Genomic DNA, 14,858 nt, shown 5'->3' with positions numbered 1-14,858 from the left:
CTCAGCTCTCTGAATGATCCCAGGCCAAATAACATGCATTGAACCACAAGTGGAGCTCATTTTGCCTTTGTAAAGGCACAAATTTGTGTTTCTCCCATTTGAAATAAATGCACTGCACGTCATGGCTCACCATCCCACCACCCCGTTCCTCCTCTATTTTCCCTCTCTCTCCCTCTTCCCTCCCTCCCTCACTCCCTCCATCTCTACCTGGGGCCCGTGGGAAGAACTGACTCTGAGAGCAGACAGTGTGCAGCTCTGAATAAATGTGTAAGAGGGAGAAGAGGAAGGGAGGGCACATGAGCAGGCAGAGAGAGCGCAAGGGAGGGAGAGAGAACATATTGAGTGTTGGAGGACATACGTACATGCACAGTGTACAGAGAGAGTGAGATACACAGATAGAGGGAGAAAGACAGAAGGAGACCAGTTCAGCTTATAGGACTGAGAGAGGAGAGATCATTTTAGCTTCCTTCAACCATCTCTCCCTCTCCTCCCAGCACAAACACATGCTCATACACACTCCCACCCTCTCCTTCTGACACACACACACACACACACACACACACACACACACACACACACACACACACACACACACACACACAGACACGATTGCTTTAGGGTATACCAGTCGGCTTTGGCAGTCTTCTCCTTTGTTGTTTTTGCCTTTGGTTAGTCTCAGCGGCAGCACGGCGTGTGCCTGTATCACTGGGGTTGGTGCATGTGTATTTATATGCGGAGCCTGCAAGGTGGTATGTGAAGGATGCCACTAGCAGCACTGGGGTAAGTCAGCTCCTTCCTTCTTTCCCTTTCTTCCTTCTTTCCTCTGTCTGCCTTGCTTTTTCTTTTTCTTTGTGCTTTTCTTTCTTTCTTTTTCCTGTTTGATCTGCAGTCTCTCCATTTCGCTTGGGATGCTCGCTTCTCTCCACCTACCATGCACAACTGCTATGTACAGCTCTGCTCTCTCTCCCTCTCTCTATTTCTCTGTGCTCTCTGTTTTTTCTCTCTCCTTCAGTGTCTTTCTTGCTCTGCATTACACCATCTCCTCCCAACTGTGCTCGCCATCCCTCCTTCCCTTGCCTGTTTCCTCTGCTCTCTCTCATCTCTCTGTCGTTCTCTCTCTCTCTCTTTCTCTCTCACTCACTTTCTAGGCTGTGCCTCATTGGTGTGTCCTGATTCCCTTTTTCCATTAGGCTCCAGGCCCATTGGTCGCCTGCCTTCCAACCATTATCTCTCCTCTACCACCCCTCTGTCATCCTCTCTCCCTTTGCTCTCCCTCCTTCCCTCATTCCCAGTCATCTCTCAAGTCATAAAAATGATTTGCATGCAGGAGGAGAGAACTTTGCAGTGATCATAGTAAGTGAATTGGGAGAGAGTTAGGGAGACTGAAAGACTGAAAAAGGAGAGGAAGCATTCTGGAGAGCAAGAGGAAAAGTTTAAAGAGAAGACTGCAGTTGGTAGGCAACTTGTTAATGGCATCTTATGTGTTTGCTTTTCCAGTGACTGAAGAAATAAGGTACGTCTCCAATCCTGAAAAGATAATAATTGATTGTACTGAAAAAATGTTTGCAGCTTTAATTGAAGACAGATAAACAGCTTAAGAGTCTTAAATGTACACAGTTTTCTTGTAAGGTTAGTTGCTCTAGTGTCATTTATTGTTCAGATTCAGGTTTAGTAATGTTTTCTTTTCTCATGGCACTGATGCAGTCACTTTAGTGAGAAAAAGTCACAGATGGATGAGATAATTGGTAGTTTATTGTTACATTTTATGTTGCTCTGAGGTGGCTAATGCTATGTTTGTGTTAGATTGCTTTTGATACTCTACAGTTACTAAAATGAATAGTTTTCCCTCTTTTTTTATTTCACAAAGAAACATGTAGAAGTAGTGGTCTAATGGAAGCACCCATTGAAAAGTTTGTTCTATAAGTTTTGAGCTCCTGCTGTGGATAATGCTAATGTCAGCTGTATTGGAGAATAGGATTGTTTTCTTATCACTATATATGTTTCACTCATAGTATAGCAATATTACTATCATGAATGAATTAAGGTTCCCACATACCTATGATTTATTTTTTGTTTGTTGTTGTTCTTTGGCTGTTCCTCAAGTGGTTTATCCATTGCTGAAATCAGTCACATTGTGCAATGTGTTATGTGACTGTGAGTTCCAGAAAACAATTAGTAGTTACAGTAGTGGGTCCAGAGACAGAGAAGTACTGGGGTAGGGAAATGAGACAATTTGAAGTTGGAAGATAGTAGTTCAGATAGTAATAGTTTAGATAAAATAAATTCCTTGGAAGGGTAGCATGAATATAAATAGTCACACTCATACACACACACGTGCACACACGTATGTGCGCGCGCGCACGCGCACGCACACACACACACACACACACACACACACACACACACACACACACACACACACAGGTGTGCTAGTCCCTTTAGCTTCCTAGCACACAGTACTTTCTGGATCTGTATGTACGAAAAGACAATGCAGATGTTCTTGTGTACTCCTGTGGGTTGCATATACTGTATATACACAGTTAAAGGCAGATGCGCTGCAACATGTTTCATTCTTTCAATACAAACAAAGCTCTGATACAAGGTGAGCTACTTGTCTGCTCTGCCTTGCTTAAAGTGTGTCAAAATAAATGTTTCTTGTGTCAACAAATGATGGAGACAGTGTGGGAATACTGTGAAGGATTGTTACACCGTATTCCCCATACCAAGAAGATTTCTCATGACAAGAAACCAACCTACAATGTAGGCATAGTAAAGGTCTTCTCATTACAATATCCATCCTAGTCTTTAGTTGGATACATTCAGTCTGATCTGTCTTTTATTGTAAAACTACTATTAGTTAATGTTTTTATTACAGTTTCTGTCACGCAGAAAGTCTTTTTTTTTTTTTTTTCATATAGCTTCGTTCAGTGCCCTGTGCCTTACACAGGGTGTGTCATGTTATTGAGGCAATCAAGATAAGCCACTTGGCATGAGGTGAAGCCATGTTCTTTGGAATGTTTGTTTAGCTGGAAGAGGAAGAACATGTCTTGCTTGTTAGTGGGGACTTTGGTCGGTGTGCTGGGTATGTGCAACTGTGTGCATGTTTGTGCCACCACGGTGCCTGATGTGCTTTGCTGAGCAAGATGAGGGCAGAGGGGCAGCCGAATGTGATTAAATTATAGAGGGAACGCACACTACCCAGATTTTCAGTAGACCAACATTGCAGGAACCTCCCCCTCATCTTTTCTCTCTCCTTCTTTCTGTCTCTCTGGTATGAAAGTACAAGATTTATGGGGCTGGGTTGCACATCAGAACAGTCTAGTTGGAACTGGAGGGGAAAGGCAATTGGGTATTGATGGAATTGCTCTTTAAAGTCATAACAAATGTACTAATACACTGGACTTAAGTACTAACACGTGAGAGAGTCCCTGCCTCTATGCTCAGTATGTTTGTGTGTTATCTAATTATTGTTAGAAATTGTAAATATGCATCTTATCTATGAGTAAATACGCTATTTTAATGTAACAAAAAAAAGCAACATTGGTTTTTCAAAATCATGCATGGCTGAAGCAGACTAAGTCTAATGAATGAATAGGTGGGGGTCTTCACTTCAGACTTTTGTGGGAGATATTGTATGCCCTTTATGCTTCAGCAGCCTAATGAATAAGCAGCAGAAGTCTCCTGGGGATTCCCTGCTTGCAATCGGCAGGGGTGGGTTAGGGGTTGGGGGGCAGCCATGCACTAATAGTAGGCTCCATGTTGAGTGCCTGGATCACAGATCCACATGATATGCTTAGCATATCTTAACCATACAGTATAGTATGACTCTGCAATCAGGCTAGATTGTCTGTGTGATCTACCATAGTGGTCACATCTTCATATATTGAAATAATGTGTATCCAAAAATTACATGCATTACAATATATTCACGCAACACATTTACATTTATTTGTAAATAATTTGTGCATACGTATTTTAATTTTGAGGGAAACCAGGTGCAATATATGACAAGTGGTTTTGAGGTCTCTATATGGAAAGTGTCCTGAGACAACTTCTGTTGTGATTTGGCGCTATACAAATAAAATTGAATTGAATTGAATTGAATTGAATTGAAGTTCTTTCAAATAAAAGAATAGAATTTTTATTTACACCAAGTCAGTAAGTATAATTAGGTTTAATGATTCACATCCTTGTCACTGCAATAACACCTCCTACCTGTTGGTCAGGGTTTCTGTGTGGAGGGGGACACTCCCTTCCCACACAAACAGAAACGGTGTGAACCTCACATGCCCTCTGTGTGAAGCTCCTTGCTGGCATGTGAAAATGAATTGGTTGCTGACATCAGGTGCATCATGAGGAGACCAAAGTACAGAAGAAATGCTTTCCAAACTGGGGGGCAAAAGTTGCCAGAATAGGAATAGAAATAAACATACATAATGTGACATAGTGTTATAGTCTAATATTATTATTACAAAATCCAAGTATTGTAAAATTGCAAATTTCACCAACAAACTGGTGAAACCTAACCTTGAATTACATCCCTGAACACACCCAGAGCCTGTGGACAGTGGCTCAGCATAAGTGCTGTGCTGAATTCAGCTCCAGGTAGATTGTGCTACCTTCAGTTCTACTCCAGGAACATGCTGTATCTCCCCAACATGGTGCAGATCACCCTCTCTCCCTGTGGTACAGGCTGGCTTTCTAACATAACCTGCCCTTAAAGTCAGACTGTGGTGCAGCAGAAGTAAGCAGCGATATTTGCTCTCCTCCCTTTCCTTACAATGATGGCACAAATTAATTAGGCAACAGCCAGAATTTTCTTGAAAACATTTCCTCTCAAATTGAAATTTTATTCTTATAGAGTTTCAGATTCAGATTCTTATAGAGAATCAATGTGCTCTTCTAATCTGCCTCAATGACAAGGCTATGGTGGATAGGAGATTGATCTATTTAAGCAGACAGAATGTCAATATTGATGTCTACTCTGTGTAAGATGTAGCTGCTCTCCTGTCCTTCACATATGCATCCTTGCTATGCTTGGTGCCACATAATTATGACACATTCATCACAATTACAATTACAATTTGTCATTTGGCAGACGCTTTTTTTCAAACCCTTTTTTCAATCCTTGCTTCATACATCACAAGCAAGGTTCTGGACAGGAGAGAACAAGAGGAAGTGCCCTAATGCAACTTTCTGGACTAATTGGACATAGGTGCTACGAAGCAGTGCTACGAAGTAATGCATAGAGTGCATAGAGTGAATGGAGAGGGTTTTTGTTGTTGTTGTTGTTGTTGTTGTTGTTGTTTTAATAAAGAAGGTGTTCAGTAAAGAGCTTGGTCTTTAGTCTTTAGTTTAGTCTTTAGTTTTTTTTCCAAAGATCAAGAGGGATTCTGCAGATCAAATTAAGATCAACCAGTAGTAGAAAATAAGACATATTAATTTCAAAGAATAATACAATTACACAATCACAGCTACAGACATAGCATTCTTACCTTCTAAGAATCTTCTGGGATAACTAAAATGATCTTTTGCTTATGACCAGCAAAACTAAATATCAAAATTAAAAAAATCAAACTCAAAAGAATGAAAATCTATGAATTCTAAATCAAATTTTCTATTTATCTTAAATAAAACATTGGAGTAGGACTGGAGGATGAATCATTTTAATGAAAACACCTCAGGGATGGGATTGAGTAGTTTCTACATATGTCTTTTAATTCCATATGTAGAGAAATGTACCTGCATAATTATTTAAAACAATTGGTAACAGTCATGACTGACAAAGGTAATAATATTACATATAAAACATTACCACCTAGATCTGGTTTTTCATTAATCTTGAAAAAGGTGCTTTGGGACAATTTTGGTGTAGCTTTCCCTCTACAGATAGCATGGGTGCCACCATACACCCCCCCCCCCCCCCCCCAACACACACACACACACACACACACACACACACACACACACACACACACACACACAGGGGTTTTCATCACTCGTGGGATACATACAAATATACATTACATAGACTTAAATTCATTTCCTGGAGAATTACCCTAACCCTATTCCTAACCTTACCTAACCCATAACCCTATGCTCAGTCTTTACCCTAAAATGTGATGATTTAAATTGTGGGGACCTGTATTGTGAGTAATAAATGGGTGCACACACACACACACACACACACACACACACACTCCTCTGTTCTTCTTTACTTGGGGAAAACATTATCTATCTCCTGGCAAGCAGGCCAATTAAAAACCATCAGGCTGCTTAGAGTACAGTGGTAATGGGAAAGCCATGGCAATGAACTGGAACTGGGGCTGATTAATGGACATTTTCACCTATGGCATAACAGCATCCCACAGGCATCCATCAGCCCAAGGAACAACGTTCATGTACACCCTGGGCCTATGCAGACCTATGCAGCACTGTCAGACATATTCAATAAGTTGCAAACATCTGAGTATATGATGATGCACATAAAATACCAGGCTAGTAGTTTTAACTTGCTGACCTGTAGGCACTTGGGATCATTTGTTGTAAGACAGAATCCTGGCTAAATCCAGCCTGTGTTTCCTCTGCATCTTCCCATGGTTTAACCTTAGAGGGCATTTCAGATAGAGGATATGCCAGTCAACAACTCAACTCCTGGAATGTTCCCAGTAGTATTGTAGCAAAACCTCTGCCCTCTACTGGTATCTATTGGCTTTGGAGTTGATGTTCTTACCATTTTTTTGTTGGTTTGTCAGGTAAAAGCTGGCCTTTCCCGTAGGGTACAGACACATTTTCGACCGGACACTTTTACTAAGGATGAGTGGAAACACTGTTTTTGTGTCTTTCCCTCTGGTGCCATTGTGTGCCATTATATGACGGAAAGCATTCAAACAAAAAAAAGCATTCGGAAAGCATTCAAACTAAAAATATTAAACAAGTGCGAGTGAGGTTCATTCCATTTCACAAGCTGCTGTGACCTACTTCACACAGCCAGGCAGCTAGCTGTAAATAAGGATTTTCATAACCTGGTTTGGCCTTTTCCCATTAGAGGCACAACTGTGTCTTGAAGAATATTACAAAGAGCACAGGAGCAGCTGTTTAGAGCGCTGCTACAATATCATCAAAGCACTGACCTTGAGTGTGCTTGTGTTCTTGTGTAATTACAATTAGTTTTAGTACTGCATTTAGTATGGACTGAAGGTTGTGTATGCAAACCATGATAGAAAGGGAAGGTACAAAAGCAGGCAATTCAATCTTTTGTGCCCCCTGCAAATACCCTGAGACCTTGCCCACACACATCATCAGGGAGGAAGTAACATCAGAGATTCTAATTCTAGCTAGTTGAGTGAGCTATACCTCACAGGCATCGAGCTGTAGCTGAAAGCTGACATAAAGTGCATCGATTGGACATTTGCCTGATAAGTTACTGATGCAAGATGAGTATGCAGCATTTTGATCAAACATGGAAAACATTTTTTTGAATTCAGAAATGTTTTGTTGTGGTCTGTCACCTATGTGTCTTTGTCTATGTTATGGTAAAAAGAATTTTACTTGCTGTAAAGTCAAATTTATTTTCAAGCTCACTCCGCTTATTTTGCATAAATATTTACAAATTAAATCAATATTGGTTTACTGTTGACATTTTCTCTCTCAAAACAATGACAAGATGAATAAGAAAGCAAAATGTTTCAATCAAAACAACACCCGCCTCCTCAATAATGACGGTGTCACTGTTGCGCAACTACTTAAAGTCTCCAGATACTTTGGGTTAAAGAGATGCCAGATACAATAATCTTTCCATCTCTGTTAGGATGTTTCAGAGGGTCTCAGCAAAGAAAGAAAGAAAGAAAGAAAGAAAGAAAGAAAGAAAGAAAGAAAGAAAGAAAGAAAGAAAGACTCTGCTATACCAGTCTAGTGTGTCTATGTGTCTATAGTGTGATATTGGAAAATGATTAGAAAACAGACATCCATTATTCAATACGGCAATCAGGGAGGGCGCAATCTCCTTATTTATGGTAACTCTAGGAACCAAATTTGTCAGTTTTGATCACTTTAAAATCTCCCAGTCACACTCTGGAAATATTGGCTTAATATTGCACTGTCTAATTGGTAACTGATGATGACATGTGACATCATTCAAGCTGAATGGGCGTCCTACAGAAACAAGTGAGGGAAAGTTGAAGGTGTGTGGAGAAGTGTTGACTGTTGAGTGTAGTGTTGCATTCAACAGGCATATTACAGGTCTCCTCATTTATAGGCTTTTTTACTTTGAAAAATTAAGGCAACTTTTTGCACAAGATTATTATGTAGTTCACACAAGGCTGGTCTTTGTATGAACAACTCAATGTTTCTCAGTAGGAAATACATTTTCCAAGTTAAGTCAGCTTAATTTTTCCAAGTAAAATCAACTTAGTGTTTCCATGTAAAGTCAATTTAAAATCACTTATAAAATTTTTTACTAGAAAAAATCATAAATTTTACTTGAAAAAAGAAGTTATTTTACAGCCAAAATTAGGCTTACTTTAACTGAAAATGTACTTTTTACATACAAATAAGTAGTTCATACAAATACCAGTTTTGCTTGATATGCACAATAGTCTCATGCAAAACTTAATTTTAATTAAATCAAGCATAATATTTCTCAGTGAAATATAACAGCAATCAAGTATTACATTTTATGATACCTTTTGTGTAAAGCTAACATTTTGGTCATGAAATGATTAAAATTAGCAGGACTAATTCCTGGCCTTGTTGATAAGGCTGACAGCAGATGGGAAAAAACTGTTCTTGGTGTGAGGTTTTGGTCCTGATGGACCGCAGCCTCCTGCCAGAGGGGAATATCTTGAAGAGTTTGTGTCCGCGGTGGGAGGGATCAGCCACAATCTTTCCTGCACGACTCAGGGTCCTGAAGGTGTACAGGTCCTGAAGAGATGGGAGATTGCAGTCAGTCACCTTCTCTGCAGTCCTAATGATGTGCTGCAGTTTGCCCTTGTCCTTGGCGGTGCCAGCAGCGTACCAGATGGTGATGGAGGAGGTAAAGATGGACTCAATGGTGGCTGTGTAGAAGTGCACCATCATTGTCTTTGGCAGACTGAATTTCTTCAGCTGACGTAGGAAGTACATCCTCTGCTGTGCTTTCTCAATGAGGAAGCTGATGTTTGGCTCCCACTTGAGGTCCTGGGAGATGATAGTTCCCAGGAAGCGGAAAGACTCCACAGTGTCAATAGTGGAGTCACAGAGGGTGATGGGGGCAGGTGAGGCTGAGTTTTTCCTGTAGTCCACAACCTTCTCCACTGTCTTTAGAGGTTCTGGTTGCACCAGGTCACCAGATGGTCAGCCTCCCACCTGTAGGCAGACTCGTCGCCATCAGAGATAAGTCAGATGAGGGTGGTGTCGTCCGCAAACTTCAGGAGCTTGACGGACTGGTGACTGGTGGTGCAGCTGTTCGTATACAGGAAGAAGAGCAGAGGAGAAAGAACACAGCCCTGAGGGGATAGGCTGCTGATGGTCTGTGCATCAGAGACGTGTTTCCCCAGCTTCACGCACCTCACTGTCAGACAGGAGGTCTGTAATCCACCTGCAGGTGGAGTCAGGCACGCTCAGCAGGGAGAGCTTCTCCTGAAGCAGAGTTGAGATGATGGTGTTAAAAGCAGAGCTGAAATCCACAAACAGGATCCTAGCGTAGGTTCCTGCCGAGTCCAGGTGCTGGAGGATGAAGTGGAGGGCCAAGTTGACTGCATCATCTACAGACCTGTTGGCTCTGTAGGCAAACTGCAGGGGGTCCAGGATCGGTGATGTCTTTGAGGTGTGAGAGCACAAGGCACTCAAAGGACTTCATGACCACAGAGGTCAGTGTGACAGGTCTGACGTCATTAAGTCCTGTGGTCCTTGGCTTCTAGGGAACAGGGATGATGGTTGAAGACTTGAAGCAGGCTGGCACCTGACATGTCTCCAGTGAGTGAACACTGGAGACAGCTGATCAACGCAGTGCTTCAAGGCGGACGGGGAGACAGAATCTGGTCCAGCTTCTTTCCGGGGGTTCTGTCTCCTGAAGAGTTTGTTATGCAGTACAGAATGACAATAAATCCAGAACTGTATGCTGATATTGTATTCAGTACTATTCGTTGTAATGAGAACTCAAACTACTTGTTGTTACAGCCCGTTTTTTGTGACCTGTTAGTTTTTCTTTTTGTGGATTTACTAAATAGCTATATTTCAGGGATGTTTGAAAAGGCAAGTCAAGTCAGGTTTATCACTCAGTATCACAAAGCATGCTTCAGAGGGCTGAAAATATAATAAGCAACATTAGCAAAACACACAAAATGTATAGAATAGAAATAAACAACATATAAAACACTACAAACAGAATGACACATAAAAGAAAACAAGAATGAGTATCACTAGCAAAACACATACCTACAAAAAATAATGCACATAGTCAATATTCTATATTCTACATTACCATGTGCACAGATACTAAGATGGATAGCTCTAGTCTAGTATTTAGGGCAGACTAAGTGAGGTTGAAAGTAAATGCAAACAGATATGTGTAGATATGAGTTTACTTATGAATGAGTCAGCTGAGTTAGCCTAGCTTGGTAAGCCTGCCATGTAAGTCTAGCCCTAATACCTTCTCATGTTTCATTTATTTTTGGAATAGTGAGGAGGCTAGTATTTTGAGATCTTAGAATGAAAGCAGGTATATATGGAGATACTAAAGGTGAAAAGTAGGATGGTGCCAGTCCATGTAATATTTTAAGTTACAAGTAGAATTTAGCAGAAGTCAGATTTGACATATATAGGCAGCCAGTGTAATGAAATAAGAACAGGAATAATATAATCAAGTGTTATAGTTTTGGTTAGTATTCTAGCAGCAGTATTTTGTACAAAATGCAGTTTTCTAATGATTGATTTATGTTAGCCACAGAAATACCGTGTATTACAGTAAGTCTAGAACTGCATGAATAAGTGATTCAGCATCAACCATGGAAAGAATGGGGCAAATTTCGGCAATCACAACTCCGAAAGGGATAGTCAGCATAGAAGATGAATGAATGAAGGTAATTTTGGCAATGTTTTGTGAGGGGAAATATGCAGTTTTGGAATATTGTTGATATGTTTTACAAAGGAGGGATTAAATGGGACACTAAGATATCTTAAAAAAAAAAAAAAAAAAAAAGGGCTTATGAAATTGTGGACCCTGCAATGTTCAGAATGAGATCCTAGAATTCATTCCTAATCTGCTTTGGACCAAGAATTACCATTTCAGTTTAGAAATTAGATGACATCCATTGTTTGATTTCTGCTATACAGTCTCCCAGTTTCACCAGCTGACAACAAGCGTCATTCTTAATGGAAATGTAAGGCTGAGTATCATCTGTATGTAAATGGTATCCAAATTTGTAGCTACTGACTTAGGTCTGACTCTGGAAATATTATTTAAATGATAGAAGGAAATTTAAATTTTGTTTCTGATGTCATGTCAAAATTTAGGTTGGAGTCAGTGATAACACCAAGGTTTTTGACCTGTTCCTTGGTGTTTGGTGCAAATAGTTTTAGGTGTTCAGACAGAACAGGTAAATGTCTGACTTGACTTATCAAGGCTAGGCCAAGCGGCTGTAGATGTACGTAGGTACATCAACATGTTGTGCAAAAACCAGTATAATCTGTGAAATCTCAGCTCAGACTTGTCATTGTATTAAAATTCACCATAACTAACTAACATAACTAACTAAGTTCATGCCAGTATGTCACAAAGAATGTGAGAAACTCTTTTGTAAATTGTAAACAGAAAAATAGATACAAAATTACTATATTATTATTATAGCTTAATATTAATAAATATGGTGGTGGTGGTGCTCAGAATTTTGAGTCTGGGTGCATGTGTATACAAATGAATTATCCTTGAGTGTGTGTGTGTGTGTGTGTGTGTGTGTGTGTGTGTGTGTGTGTGTGTGTGTGTGTGTGTGTGGTGGGCTGAGGCCCTACCACAGTGTTGGGAGGCAGGCAGACATAATGTGCTCTGAGTAACATCTCTGCGAGGGTGACCTGACCTCTGCCTTCAGCTCCACTTCACAGGATAGCAGCAAATAAGAGGTGTCATTGTATGACAGCAGCATAGCCCCTCTTTAGGACTGATGGCTCATCGAATGCACACATACACAAACACAGACAAACACATGTGACCAAATGCACGCATGCAGACAGGCATATGTGTACACATGCATGCAAATATGCAAGTTGAGGCAACAGTAGGACCATAAACAGACTTAGATGTATAAATATTGATACACACACTTCCACACAAATCCCCAGAAATACACAGCACAAATCAATAACTTTGTTTTGTGAACATACAGCTTTTGTTTGGGGAACAATGATTTAGATTCAATTTTGACCACTGGTTTGCTTTGACTAGCTCCAAAAATCAAACTGAAATGGAGAAAGGATTGTGTCAGACAACATTCTCAGCATGCTTATTTTTGACTATGTTCCTGTTTAAAGGGAGTCAGAATGGCACAGTGGAACGGTGGCAACACTGTCGCCTCACAGCTAGAAGGTCCCGGTTCGAATCCTGCTGTGGGCGCTGGGGGCGTGTCCTCCACCATGCCTTCGGTGCCTGCTGCTCGAGGAAAAAAGGGCCTTTCTGTTTGGAGTTTGCATTGTTCTCCCCCTGTTCACCTGGGGTATCCTCCATAAAAATACTCCCACTAAAAACATGCAAGAAGATCACCACCTGACTAATGGTGACGACAATGGAACTGGTCCCCGGGTGCCGGTCGGCTGGCGGCTGACCATGGACTGACCAAGGACTGACCATGGATGAGTCAAAAGTGGAGTTTCCCCCTAACTCTGCATGTTGTGTGTAAATTGTGACAAATAAAGGAAATCTTAATCTTAATGATGATTAGAATTGAAACAACTATTTTAGTTAGGACAATCTGTCTTTCTGTCATGTGCAGTTGAGTTGTTGTGTGACATTGTCAGTTATTGGTAAATCATTCAGGCAAGAAAATGCAATCTCAGTGTGTCATAAGGGATAAGAAAATTTTGCCTGTTGCTACTTTAGGGGATTTTAATAAGCAGAGTGAGATCTGATGAGCAGTGGGTAGCTTGGTATATACGTTAATAACAAATGTGTGTTGAAAACCTAACTAAACTGATTCTTAGCAGCACTATTTTAAGAGGAATAATAAAAGACAAAGTCTGTGCTGTGTTTTATCTCCCTGTATTTTGACCAAGTAAGGTTGTTCCTCAGGAACTTCAGGACAGTGAAAAAGTGATAAAGAGAAAAAGCACCTCAAGTTAACATGTATACCTCAAGTCTTGTGTGCTTGTTTACATGCTTTATGCACATGCCTCCTCTGTTTCTGCAAATGCGTGTTTTTGTATGTATGTAAGTATAAGTGTGTAACCAGAGACACCACTCCTCAAACTAGGCCATATCCACCTGCCACCTGGAGTCCTCCTTAGACATGGCCCCCTGAAACTGTTGACAAGACACCCCTGGGCCCTTGTTGGCCCTACTAACTCCCCTCAACACACACACACACACACACACACACACACACACACACACACACACACACACACACACACACACACACACAGAGTTCTACCTGCAAGTAGCATCCCTTTCCCTGTCTGTCCTTCCTCTGTCATTTCACTTACCTCTGTCTCTCTGTTTCTCTCTCACACTCGTACTCTTTCCAACCCCCTTTTTTTCCTTTTGCTCTGGCTAGAACTGCTGCTGCATCTCTGATCTCTGTGTCACTGTTATCCTACTGTCCATAACACGGTTTTCTTTGTCCCAGTCGATGGTTAGTTCAAATATAACTGTAAGGAGGGAACACAGCCCTATGCATAATAAATCAGACTGATCTGTCAGGATCAGTCTCTGTATACGGACAAGTAAAAGTGTATAGTGTGAGCAGCTACAAAATGCAGGAGGAATTGGAAACTTTACACTCAGAACTGGATTCTTGCTTCCCTTCCATTGCTGCAGTGTATTCAGGTCATTCTTCATTCTCTGCTGAAAGGCTTCTTTGCTTTGCCTGTAAGCTCCCATGTCTTCATTTTCATTTTCCTTGAATCTGTGTACACCCTTCCCTGAATAAATAGCAGTACACATTTTAGTTCTTTAGTCTCAGCCCTCAACGCCATTCGCTTCCAGAAGGAAGGCACTGCCCTGCTCTTGTAAATGACCTAATTTTCCTGCTCGGCCCAGCATTTTCTGATGTGAGCTGTTCTAAAATAGCTTGGCTACAGTAAAGCGTGGCAAACTCATTTCCATCTTGCATAACAGGGACCAAACACTCCACCCCTTCCTAAGCTCACTGGCGAGATGGCACATACTCTCACAGGCTAAATATCAGCTCCCAACCTTATTGTATATGGAAGATTTTGGTATTATGAATTTATCCCACAGTTCATGCATCTACTCAGTCATTCATATGTATTGAACCTGTCATTTATGTGTGCAAGTCTGATTTGGTTGATCAAACTAATATATATGTGAATATATGTGCATGGCCCAGAGTAGAAAATAAAGGAATGTAAAAGGATGCTAAGTCACACTGCAAAAAAATTGAAAAGGATTTCCGACAACATATTTCCAACATAGCCCATAATATGATCAAAATCAAAATAACTATTCGTATGTTATTAAAAAAAAATAAAACAAAAAAACATTACATTGCAAAGATTGCAAAGCCTGCATAATATCAGGGTAAGATGGCATTACAGAACAGCATTAGAACAGTACATGCAATTGGCCCACATCTGCTCCCTGTCATTGAATTGGCTTTGGATGGAGATAATGAGGAGTAGGGGGCTGAAAGAAGAATCATTATTTTATG

At 40.7% G+C, this 14,858-nt stretch overlaps 1 protein-coding gene across 10 annotated transcripts in view; it reads left to right on the top strand.

Annotated features, from left to right (window-relative positions):
* Positions 1-277: 277 nt before the first annotated feature.
* The window catches only part of myt1lb (myelin transcription factor 1-like, b), a 180,203-nt gene continuing 165,622 nt past the window's right edge, over positions 278-14,858 (top strand). For 8 of the 10 annotated variants that reach the window (XM_070979298.1, XM_070979294.1, XM_070979299.1 and 5 more), the window contains exon 1: positions 278-780. The gene's annotated coding sequence lies outside the window, so the exon portion shown is untranslated. Of the gene's footprint in view, positions 781-823; positions 1,455-14,858 lie in introns of those variants that run through there. The other 2 variants (XM_070979297.1, XM_070979292.1) reach the window with 1 other exon arrangement.

Source organism: Chaetodon trifascialis, chromosome 14 (genome assembly GCF_039877785.1).
Source record: "Chaetodon trifascialis isolate fChaTrf1 chromosome 14, fChaTrf1.hap1, whole genome shotgun sequence".
In the NCBI taxonomy this organism is placed as follows: domain Eukaryota; kingdom Metazoa; phylum Chordata; class Actinopteri; order Chaetodontiformes; family Chaetodontidae; genus Chaetodon; species Chaetodon trifascialis.
The sequence above is the reverse complement of the archived record's forward strand: the minus strand, read 5'-3'. Positions and strand labels throughout refer to the sequence as shown.